This window comes from Trichosurus vulpecula, chromosome 1, assembly GCF_011100635.1.
Source record: "Trichosurus vulpecula isolate mTriVul1 chromosome 1, mTriVul1.pri, whole genome shotgun sequence".
NCBI classification, from domain to species: Eukaryota; Metazoa; Chordata; class Mammalia; order Diprotodontia; family Phalangeridae; genus Trichosurus; species Trichosurus vulpecula.
Genome location: NC_050573.1, coordinates 191042450 through 191055892, shown reverse-complemented (window position 1 = coordinate 191055892; position 13443 = coordinate 191042450).

Sequence of the window (13443 nt, the reverse complement as noted above, 5' to 3'; positions counted from 1 at the left end):
TTTTGATTTTGCTATGATATATATTCTTCCTTCTCTGCATATAGGGGTCCTGCCTGCTATTTCTCAGTTTTAAAATATCCACTGCTTTATTAGTCTTTTTCACTATTATTTCTAAGTTGTTAATTCTCTAGTTGGTCTTTTAAAATTCTTTTAAGAATTCTTATTTCCTTATTATATCTTTTTAAATTCTTTTTATTAAGTTTCTTAACCTCTTTGTGGTTTTTTTTTGGTTGTTATTTTTATTTTTGCTTCTTCGAATCTTTATTGGAGTAAATCTTTACTCCTGGATCTTTACTTCTGGAAACCTCTCCTCACTTCAACCTCAGATTATTTTTTATTTGTATTTGGATCTTGTTTATCCATTTCTTCAGCATTTTCTGCTTGGGGATTTTTTTGGGGAGGCGGGGCAAGGATTTCTTGTGAGGATCTTTCCTTCATCATTTGTTGTTGTTCTTGTTGTTGCATTTCTTGCTGTTTCAAGGTGATTAAAGAAAGCTGGGTTTGGTCCTGACTACTCATTAGATCAACTTACTGGAAGTCTCAAGATGGGTGTTTTAAATAGCATAGTCAGCCTAGGGGAAGAAATACTAGATTAGTTGTTGAAAGACCTGACTTTAACAGTAACAAGGCCATGTGATGTAAGCAAGTCACTAAAGCTCATCTGTGAAATGAGGATCTTGCATCTTAGTTTATTTTTCAGGATGTTTCAACAAACCACAAACATTGATTAAACATCTGCTAAATGCGAAGAACTGTACATATACTCTGGTGTCAAAGAGATTAATATCTAATGAGGAAAAATGATATTGACAATAATAACTACCACAAAAAGATGTGATAAGTAGAAAATAGAGGTCAAGGGAAAATACTCTGGGGAATATGAAGAGGGAAAATTTCTAATGTCATTGAACTTACGCTGTGGCAGACACCATGCTAGCTCACTTTTACTTTCCCATTTCATTTAGCTTCCCTAGTCACAAGAGAAACAAGACCTTTCTTCATCCAAGCCCTGGGCTGCAGGTCAAAACCACTCTCCTCGCAAGCACTCAAATCTTAACATAGGAGAAACCTCCTGAACTCTGCCCATAAAAATTCTTTGAACTAATCTTTGTTTCATTTTGGGACCATTTTCTGCCTGTTGAGATTGTGTCTCTTCAAACATTCATATACATCTTCACTTATAGTCTTTCTCTACATTACTGTTATATCTCAGCCCTTTCCAATGTTAATTAGTTCACAATAGATTTTAGTTAAACTTTGTATCATCGCCTATGAAATTCCCGTAATTTCATTAATAATTCTGCTTGCCTTATCACACACCCACACCCACACCCACACCCACACACCCACACACACACACACATACACACACACCCACACACACACACACTATTCTTTCCTGATTTTCCAAGATTCCATATTGGGTAAACATGTACAATCATCCATACTCATCTCTTGGCCATTGTTCAGGGCCATTTCTATTGTAAGGAGAATCAGACATTTTCCCATGATGCCAAAATTTCATTCCCATGATGGTCCTTCAGCCAGCTGTTCACAAGTTTGGGGGTTTACTCTCCCCATTCTGCCAAGAGTCCTGATCACATACAAACCTAACACCACCACCCCTGAAATAAATATTCTTTGATTACCTGAATTCATAGTTAGTTTCTATCATTATTTTAGGTTACTGTTAGTATCTGACTGACTCAGATACTTGACCTAGAATATGCTGGATAATTCTAACCATAAAAGTCTGTTTTTAAATCCTCTTTCCCCAATAGGAGTCTGCTAATTTCTTAGAAAAGAATGAAGCTATTTACAATGCATTTCAAAGAAATTATATGAATTCCCTCTTTTGGGGGGTTAGGGGGAAGAGGCCAAAACTGTAATTTTATTGGCATAGAGAATTTCTAGTTTAGAACTTCCTCTATCAATGGAAATACACACATACACACACATACACGCATACCACACATACATACATATATGCGTATATCTATCTACCTATCTATAGATAGATAGCTATACACGCACAAAGGGCATAAACTAACAGGCATCTAGGTGGTACAGTGGATAGAAAGCTAGGCCTGGAGTCAGGAAGACTCATCTTCCTGAGTTCAGATCTTGACCTTAGACACTTACGAGCTGCGTGACCCTGGTGAAGTCATTTCATCCTGTTTGCCTCAGTTTCATCATCTGTAAAATGAACTGAAGAAGGAAATGGCAAACTACTCCTTCACCTTTGCCAAGAAAACCCCAGATGGAGTCATAGAGAGTCAGGTATGACTGAAAGAACTAAACAAGAAAATATTTATACTCTTTCATCTAATGTCTTCTCCCCATCCATTTAAATGCATTCTCTTTAAAAGTTTGGAATTTTACTCATTTTACTTAGTAAAGAAATAAATTGAAGTGATGTTTCCAAGACAATAAAACAAAAATGATAAAATCCACTTAGGCAACTATTTACTTTGTTTCTACAATGCCCAATATCCAGTTTAGCTGATTTTTTTTTCTGAATAAACTAGTTGTTTTGGTGTTGTGAAGACATGGCCCAAGGCAGCATCTACACACACACACACACACACACACACACACACACACACACACTCACTCACTCACACACTCACATGCAAACACACAAACAATTGGCTCATTTTTCAACTGTTTTGACTGTCATAACAGTCAGTCAAACCAGTTATACAGGTAGATACAGGCTAAAAGCAGAGGAGTGCCAGAGAAGAGTGTGGGAGGTAATTAAGTATCATTAGAAACAAACAGAACCTAATTTAACAGAATGACCAAGTGTGGTGTGGTCTTTTGAAAACATTTCCAAATACAGGAACTAAATTTGATCCGTTAAGTCCTTCTCTTTAGGATGCATGTTTATTCAAAAGACAGATGGAGAGAGAAATCAGAGAAAGACTTTGGTCGACCCACATAAAACAGCATATTTGAGTGTGGGCATGAGGGGAGATGAGTTTTGGAAGGGTTTTCAGCTATTTGATGTGTGGAGATAGACTCTGGAAAGTGGGAGAATGCTTACTTGATTTAATCTCTCCCAGTGAGGAGTTTAAAGAGAGGTCTTTATAAAAAGAAACCTCACTTACTAAGCACATATTTCTATGCTCTCATATCCTTGGTATTTTCCAGTATAATAAAAGTGGGGATTTCCAGGACTAGAGTTACTGGTTACTAAGGATAGGGAACCTGGTTGTTCAAAGAATGATCTAGACACTCTCCCTTACTTCCAAAATAAAGTCTTGTTAAAAGTTGAGAATGTTTACAGAAATTCTTATGTGGCCAGAGTCCTATCTGTGTGTGCTTTTTGTGTTTATATGTTTCACACTTGCAACAGTTATTATAACAATAGGACTGGGTAAGGCCCAAAATCAGGAATAACCAATAAGCAGTGAGGAAGAAAGGAAGAAAGGAAGAAAGAAAGAAAGAAGGAAAGAAAGCTAGAAAGAGAAAGAAAGAAGGAAAGAAAGAGAAAAAGAAGGAAAGAAAGAGAAAAAATGAAAGAAAGAAAAAGAGGAAAGGAAGGAAGGAAAAATGAAAGGAAGAAAGGAATGAAGAAAGGAAGGAAGGAAGGAGGGAAGAAATAGAAAGAAAGAAGGAAGGAAGGAAAGAGAGAAAGAAGGAGAGAAAAGAAAAGAAAGACCTAACTTCTTGATTCTAAATGCTTTTCTGACCCACTAACTTGACTGATCCCACATTGGCTCCCAAATCTCCCTAGGAACATTTATATTCTCATGAGATTCCTCTATTAGTATTTCAAATGAAAAGAGCTTATCAAATGCTGGTGCAGTATGAACAAAGCCGTGATAGTAGCTCATACTGGAGTTTGGAGACCCTGAGAAGGTATATCCCCTCCCCAACTCCTTCAAATTCTCACTTGGCCTACATCAGTCTTAGACCAAGTCCAAATCAGAAACAGAAGCAGGGGAGCAGGGAGAGGAGACATTAGTTGGGGGCTAAGGACACAGAATTGTAATAGAAAGGAACTTCCTGTTGGTTGCTAACATGTCCATATGGCACAGCAGCAAAACAATGTAAGATCAAAGAGCAGTACAAAGAAGAAAGGCAGGGTTCAGTCTCATAATTGTGCGTGTGTGTGAACATACAGTCGTCTGTAAGAATAACAGCAGAAACATGTTTTTGCAAGTGAATTCAATGCAAGCCAGCTAATAGGGAAGATAGGCTGAACCTTCAGGAGAAACCCACTTTTTAACACAATAAAACAGGCTCTTCATGACTGACGCTATGGAATTTGCTACTTCAGAAAGCCAGGAATGGGCCTGTCACTTTTAGGCTAGTGAGTTAACAGGAAGTCACTGTGTTTCCACAAAATAAAGATGCCATCTTTCTATAGCCACTATTAAACAAAGCAAACACTGAATTTAGTGGCAGGTGTTATTAAGCCAACATTAAAGCTGAAAAACTGAGAGGAGATTTCCCCCCCCAAGTTCAGATCATGTTAGCAACTGAGGTGAAAAGAAACTGCTAATTCCTTTATTTTATAGAAGCTTAAGAGGAAAGCACTTCCTTGGGTTTCATTTTCCTCCCAACATTTTTTTTTCATCAGAAAGGATTCTCAGCTTTAGTGCCAAGTGCTGACTTTCTTTAAATCTTACCCATCTAGCACAGTCTTGCCACAACTACAGATTAAAGAGGTTAGCCTGACTTAAAAAAAAAACAAAACTAAGGGGTAGCCTTAGAAATCAGAGAACTAGAGAGCTCTGAATATGCAGTATTGGACACATTCATTTTCTTGCTAGCTTATGTAATCTACCATAGGAGAGTGTGTCAGAGACAGAAAATTCAAGAAAGTAAACCATTTAAAAATATTTTTTTTCTAAATTCCTAATTGTTCAACAGACTATTTATCTAAGGCACCAAATTTTTAAAAATTAGGAACATGGCAGACATTTTGGGGACTTCACTAAATTGAATACAGATGCACTATTCACTATGTTTCCATTTCACATGGTACACAGAGTGACTGTGGCACAGTTTGAGGAACTAAATAATGCTGAGGTGTATTATTAGGTTTAATTTTAACACTTAGCAATTATATAGACTTTATGGTTCCAGATTACTTTGTAGCTTTTAATTAGTCTATCTCCATAATACCCTAGCCCCATTTTATAGGTGAGAAAACTGAGGAATGAAGTTTAAGTAATTTGCCCCAGGGTTATGGAGCAAATCAGCAGCAGAGTCCAAATTAGATCTAAAAGCTGCTAACTCCCTAGTACAGTACTCAGGGTCCTGAGGCCTGAGGCCTCAATTTATCTTTTTATTTTATGGCTGTTCTAAGTTGCTTGTATTTCTTCTAATGTGAGTGTATGCAAACAACATTTTATTACCAGACATATTTTTTGGAGATGTGGCATTTTCATTTAGTGTTTCCTTCAGGGTTGGGAGATTTGTTGGGGAAATAGCTTACAGAAGGGTGTTAAGAATGGTATCAAATTCAAGAACTCAAGTTTAAGCAATGTGTGTAAACCTCAGAGGGAATATTTTAATCAGCCCCATTTAACAGGGAGGAAGAAGAGAGAGGGAAAGGGAGGGGAGAGAAAGAGGGAGAGGGGGAAGGGTAGAGGAAAAGAGAGAGAGAGAGAGAGAGAGAGAGAGAGAGAGAGAGAGAGAGAGAGAGAGAGAGAGAGAGAGATTCATGGTGTTATTTCATTCTTTCTAATTTGTTTTTCTCTGGCTCACCCTCTAGTTGCTATGCAGGTGAATCAAGGTGGGTGAGCCCACCAAGCCCCTGGCTGTAGTCTACCAGCTGTCAGTGTCTTCCTGGGGTCACTGAGCAGATAGATAGATACCTCATTCCATCTGTAACCGAAAGAAATAGAGTTGCCTCAGGGAAAACTCGTTCTTTTCATATGTTCAGCACTTTGCAAAGGTCTAGGTGGAAGGCAGGAGGAAAATAAAAAGGAGGAGGCAAAAATTATCCGGAGGGAGCTAGAAATACTTATTTCTAGTGGCAGAATGCTAGGGGTAAGTGGGCCAACCATCTGAGACTGTCAGGAAAACTTGATGCTTCTGTTGGTTCTCATTAAGTGCATCTGAATTCTATTGCTAGCACTTCCAGAAAACTATCATAAAGAGATGCTTTGATGGATAACCCCCTCCCACCACCACACATACCCCAGGACCTCCCTACCAAACTCTATTCTCCTCTTGTCTTCTTCTACCCACTTTCTCCCACCCCTGTTCTGCTCCTCCGTCATACTGCATGCCTTCCTGTTCATATGAACAGCAGTTGCTGAAGAAATGGATCCAAAAGAAACAGCCAATAAAAACAGAAACAGCTGTAACAATTTTACACAGCATGGTCCTGATTTCCTTGACTTTTGAATCTCTCTCTCTCTCTCTCTCTCTCTCTCTCTCTCTCTCTCTCTCTCTCTCTGTCTCTCTCTTTCTCTCTCTCCCTCTCTCCCTCTTTCTCTCTCTCTTTCCCTCTCTCCCCCTTTCTCCCTCTCTCCTTTTCTCTCCCTCTCTCTCCATTTCTCCCCCTCCTTCTTTCCCCCTCTCCCTCTCTCTCTCCCTCTCCTCCTCCCTTCTTCTCACCTCTCCCCCTCTTCTTCTCTATCCACATATTGTCTCATTCTCCCTCCTGAAAATATTTAGGATTCATAAACAAGTGCTATTCTATTTTGCATGAGCATCTCACAATTAGAAGCAACCCAGAGAACAGAGAGGAAATTAAGGAGATCCAACTTCTATATACATTTTTTAAAGACTTGTCATACCTAGTTCTCAAGTTTTCTCCTTCTCTTGTTGCTGTTGTCAGCAGCTGGTGTGCCTGTCATTAGCCGAGCCCATGGCTCAGACTCCTTCAGTTTCAGCTAAATGTGTTGGCAGTAGCTGCTCTAAACCAAAATTTTCCTGAAAGTCAGGCTTGGGCTCTGTTATTTACAGTAGCTACTCATGAGACCACCTCCTCCAAACCAAGGTCCTGAAGGCTCCTGAAGTGTGGCATTACTGGGTATTGCTTTATTTTGTTTTATTTTATTGGGGGGGTAAAGAAATAAAAGATGAAAAGAGGAAATGAAAGGAGAAAGGAAATAAGGAAAGGAAAGCAAAGGAAAGGAAAGGAAAGGAAAGGAAAGAATAGAGAGAAAAGGAAAGGAGATAAGAAATTCATATTCACCAAACAAATAAAAAAAGGATAGACTAACAGTAGATTGTGATCAGTTACCTCTTTCCTGTCTGTACAGGTTCACAGGCCCTGGGAATGTTTACCTTCCCTTAGAATGCATGGGCAATCAAAGATTCTCTCCTTTAGGGCCTTTCTCCAGCAGATGCTTTGCCCCAAACCTTATGCTACCTGCTTAAATGAATGTCAAGGGAAAAAATATCTATAATGACTATGAAGCTTTTAGAATTTCTTATGTCATTCACACACACGTATAAAACATATACATAAAAGTATGAAAGAAAGGAATTGACAGAGAGAGAGAGAGAGAGAGAGAGAATGAGAGAGGAGTCGGGTGGTAGGTTTTGTTCTGTTCCATTCCAGCTGCTTCCTTTCTCCACCCATGCTTGGGGAATGGTTTCTACTCACAGACTAAGCTGGGATGAAGCTTGTCCTAACAGAGTACTGGTTGAAATAAAAACTCTTTCCCGGTGGCCCAGGCCTGCTTTTCAGATGGTGTGAGATAGATCTATAGTGTATTATTAATGGTAACACACACATCTCACTTCACATCTTCAAAGGGTTTCAGGAACATTCATGTATTTGTTATGGGGAAGCAGCAGTAGCATCTTTGGGAATGCATCTTCCAGCCTTTTAAAGAGATCTTAGAAAACATGATTTTTTCTTTTAATGAATGAAGCAAACCCTGGAAAAAAATGGAGCCAGAGTCTAATTGGAAGTGACTTTTTTTTAATTGCAAATTTATTTGAAATGTGTTATGTCTCATCTTCCAATTCTTTCAAACTCATGGAACTCTCTTGGAGATAAGCTACAAGTTATCTGTTATCTAGTACCTAAGATCCACAGCTTTTTAAAAAAAAATGTATATTTTTAAAAAGGGGAAAAAAATGAAGAACCAAGAATCACTGATTTGGGATGAGATCTAAGAATGAAATTGGGAATTCTTATCCTTTCCAGTTTAGCTTTTAGCCAAGATTTTCCTTTAAGTTTTTATAAGAAATGGTTGCTTTGGCAAAGTCACCTTCTAATAACAAAACCTACTTGTTTTCATCCTGTTCTGAGCTACTATCTTTCACTGACTCCTTTTCAATTTAAGATGGCTATGCTGGTTGCTCTAACTTTTGAGGTTTGTAGTTTTGCCAAAGGTCCCAACCAAGTCTCCCCCAAATCCATCATTCTTTGGTTTTATTTCATTTTCACTTGCACCATCATATAACATTGTAATATTAAATTACCTCATTCTTCCCACCACTGCTAGACACCCCCATCCTTCTGGAAACTGTGCATATTCACACACACACAGAGTAGGTAATTTCATATTTGTTTTGTATGGCTGAAGTATTCGATACCCGCAAGTTTAAGAGGATGACGTGATGATTTAGAAAATTACAAACAAAGGAGATATTGCACCATTTTTATTTGTTTGATTTTTATGGTCATCCAGGTAAAGCAATTTATTAATGAGGCTGAATGGGAGATTAGTAAGAGCAGTGACCTGACAATCAGCAATCCTAAATAGTTCTGCTACTATGTACATTATATATAGCATATATATAGTATATGTGGTATATAAGGATGACATATTATTACGATGAACAATAGAATGAAAACTCCTTAAGGGCAGGAATTTCTTTTAGTCTTTGCATACACAGTGCCTATCACGTAATAGTTGATTAGTAAATATTTGTCAAATGAACAAAAGCCATTTTTTTTCATCCAGGCCTCCATTTCTTCATTTTTTTAAAAGAAAGATCAGACAAAATCATTTCTAAGGTTCCTTTAGTGCTGGCATGTACAGAGATCCTAATAAATGTTTATTGATTGACCGACTCTGACTAGTAGATAAACATATGATAGGTTTCTTCCTCATATTTTCTTATTATGGTACAGGTAGAATGCCTCATTGGCTAGCCATTTCCTTCTTCAAAATACACAAGTTAAACCAAGATTTTAAAGGGGATTCCAGAGGAGAGAAACTAAAGGCCTTAAAGGGACTGTAGGACTTGGTATGATTTATGCTATTGAAAAGTAATTTTAACAATCAGAATGGAAGAAGAGATAGAGCATTGGCCTGAAAGGCAGGAAGACTGGGGTTATTGTAGCCACTGGCTGATAAAGTCACAAATCAGTGCTCTAGAGCAGAGGTGTCAAATCCCAACTCAAATCCCTTCTTTTCTAGAAAGCTGTCCCTAATGACCTTTCTCCCACTCATACTTTAAATAGCCCTTTAGTTGTGCCTCTGGTGTCATTTATCAATATTATTTTGCACTATACTTATTTATTCAAGGAACATTTCTCTTAGCTAAATGATAAACTTGAGAACAGGGACTATATTTTGTCATAAACAAGATGTCTCACACAAGACCATAGCACATAGCAGGCACTTTTGGAAATGTTTCTTGAATTTGGCTTTTTCTAGTCAGATATTTATAGACTACAAGAAAAAAATATTCCAGAACTCTTCAAGGAATGTTAAATATAGTGCTTTACAAAATGATGTCATAGATTTTTAGAATTGAAAGAGAACTTTAGAAACCATTTGATCCAACCCATTAATTTTTCAGTTGAGAAAATAAAAAATTTCACAAAGTTAAAGGGACTTATTCCCATAGTACCGTTGGCAGATTCACCTCTCTAATCCAGATTTCCTGGCACCCAATCTGATGTTGCTGTTGTTGTTTGTCCACTATGCCACTTTTCTGTCCCTCTCTACTGTACACATAGTATTTCTGGTTCTCTTTTCCATATTTTTCCCCAATGAAGTCATAAACTATTAAGGGATATAGATTATATCTCTCATCTCATAATTCCTCCAAAGCATCCTCTAGCACAGAAAAATTCATTTTCCTATAAAGACTTGCTGAGTATATCTTACTGCTTGTTGATGGCTTCTCCAAGGTTCTTGTGTCCCAGTCTTCACCCTCTACCTTTTGAGGTAATTCTACTAGAGGGAACTCCTCTCTAGCCTACCAGGACACTATTGAGTAACCATATTTATTTGGGACTTTAGGAGCAGGGGGATGCCATTATGACGAAGTTTAAAGAGAAAGGAGGCCAGCAATATAACTAGTTCTACAATACTGTCAATCCTTTAAAATATTACCTTTGTTGTATTCCTTATCTCAATAAGCTAAGTATTATCTCTGCTTAGATATTTCTTTCTCATTATTCTCAAAGGTTCCTTACTATCCCCTAATATGTACACCCTATATAATGGGTATTCAAAGGCACATCTGAATGGTAGTATATATGGAGTTAGTAAGCAACATTTTAATGAGGTGGTTTGGTGGCACAGTGGATAGATATTAGCCCAGAGGCAAAAAAAGACCTTAGTTTAAATCTACCGTCAGTCACTTACTAACTGTTTAACCCTGAGTATATCACTCAACTTCAGTCTACTTTCGTTACCTTATCTGTAAAATGGGTTAATAATAGTACCTACTTCCCAATATTATTGTGAGGATTAAATTAGATAATATTTCTAAAGTGCTTTACAAATGTTAAAGCACTATATAAATGCTAGCTATTATTATTTGAAGGATGATGGATATTAAGGCATTATGGCATAATTCCCACATGTCTCTGACCTTGAATCACAAGCAATGCACCAGACATATAGTAATCCAAATGGCAACAAGATAAGAAGGCAATAGAAGCGAAGACTATGTAATATAAAGCCTTATGAAAAAAAAACATAGGGTTGAATTCAGAACTACCATGGAAATTTGTAATAAAGGAAGATAAATGTTTGAGAAGACTAGGAAAAATCAGGATTCACTGTACAAATATTAACCTGTAATATGAAATGAATAAAAATTCCTTGATAACAAAATAAAAGCAAGAAAACAAATTCTATGGATTCCTCTGAAATAACAGATCAATAGACTGAAACTCCATGATTGCTTTTAAAGAAAGGAAAAAGGGAAGTCAAAAGGGAGAAAAGATGCAGATTAGAATGAAAATTAGTATGGAAAGCAAAGCTCATGAGAACAAATCAATAAAACAAAAAAGTGGGCAATTTAGAACAAGTAATAGTGTCTTTGAGATAGCTGAGGTCTGAACATGGAACAGAAAAATAAAGATCTAAAGAAAAAGTGTCAAAGCAGAGTTAATGAAAAGCACACTGGAAGATCATGATTTTTATATAACTCAAAGCTTCTAAGTTTAAGGGTAGTTAATATCAAGATAATTTGAGTATCATAGGTTGTTCAGAAAAAAAACATGATGAAGTAAAAAACCTGAACCCCATGGAGATTGGATAAATAATAAAATAAAATTGTACAAAACTATTAAAAAAACAGAACACAAATTACTGCTTGAGGGAATAGGTAGATCACTGACAAAGAAACCCCAAGTTACAATCAACAAGGAATACAGTGGCAAAGCCTCAACATTTCAAAGCAAATAACAAACATAGTAAGCAACCAACTAAAAGACTTTTACCTATCAATTAAATCAATTGGTGTAATTCAGGAGTATTCTTTGACTTTCAAGAGCAAAAAGAAAGATTATAATAAAATACTTTGTTGTTGTTCAGTCATTTCAGTCATGTCTGACTCTTTGTGACCTCATTTGGTATTTTCTTGGCAAAGATACTGGAGTGGCTTGCCATTTCCTACTCCAGCTCATTTTACAGATGGGCAAATGGAGACCAACAGGATTAAGTGACTTGCCCAGGGTCATCCAGCTAGTAAGTGTCTGAAGTCAGATTTGAACTCAGGAAGTGTCTGAAGTCAGATTTGAACTCAGGAAGATGAATCTTTCTGACTCCAGACACAGCACTCCATCCACTGTGCCACCTAGCTGCCCCAATATACTTACTAGCATAGTCAAATAGTGTATCATTTCTTTATAGTTGAGACAGGCTTTATACACCATCTAATCCGACCTACACATTTTACAGACGAGAAAACTGAGAACAAGATATTTTGCAACTTGCCTTCAGTCACACAAGCAGTAAATGGAAGAGCCAGAATTCAAACCCAGGTCCATTTATTTCTAATCTGGTGCCCTCTCCTCTCCATCACACTGTCTTACTCAGTAGGAATCACAAGACAGACTTCAAGTACAAAATGATATCCACCAATATTAGGCTTTCATTTCCTCTACAACCTGGTAATATTATGATGTTATGTGTCCTTGAGGAGAGGGACAGAGACAGTGACTATGTTGTTTTCCATCATGATATCTCCGGTGCTATGGCATCTCTAGGGCAGTGTTTTGGTTGTTGGGGGTTTTTTGCACTTTGTTGCCATTTACTAAATGTTGTTCATTAGAATTGTTGAATGAAACCATTGAATTTTGCTGAAAAACAGGCACTTGCCAACAAACACTTTCGTCGTCATTAAGCAATATTAATCAACCAATTAATTAATTATCTGGATTATGGAATCAACTCAATAATGCTTATTCTTGGTAAGAATTAAGCAAGTGGAAACTTCACGGTCCAGCAGAAATGTGCTGTCATCCTATCATTCCTTTATTGACACTAGTGCACTAGGTGATGGGAACTTTAAGTCCAGATACAGCCTGTTCTCTCTTGCCCCAAAGTCTGTATTCCCTTACCACACAGAAAACCACCAGAAGTGACTTTCAGTAAGGCTAAGAAGGAAAATAAATACAAAAGCAAAGTGTTGAGTCCAGTCATTCCACCCAAAGGGGTATATGTGGCTCTGTTTTTTTTTTATTGCTGCTTATAATTAACACCTGACCAAAGCATGTTTATGTGCAATAAAGGGGGCTCTGGAGGTGATGGATAAAAGGAATGGGGGACAAGGAAAGAGTCAAGAGGCTAACATTGCTTCAGTTTCCATGGGCTTATTTGGCAATGGCATTGCTTAAACATAACCATGAACTTAAGAGGGGTGGAGGGGGGAGACAGAAAAAGAAAAACACTAGGGAGGTTTTGTTTCTGCAAATGCCTAGGACAAAGCATGTGTTTCCATTTAATACTGGATAAGCTCCAACTGATGCCTAGATTCTTATCAAAATGTTTACTTTTCTGTGGGATCTTTTTAAAAGTTGGGCATTATGGAACCATGGTTACAGCTCCAGAGTTCAAAGTCGATGCCAGCCTTCCATGATAAGCCTTAGTTTCACGCCCCCTTCTTTCCAAATCCCACCCCCACCAAAACCTTATTTTTTAATCTTTTCAGCCTGAAAATCTTCATGCTTGGTTAAAGGCCAAAAGAGTAGTTGTTAGAAAGTTTAAGGAAATGCACCCAAACCATTTCCAGAAAGGTATGAAATACTGAAAATTGCAAGCATATTTCAAA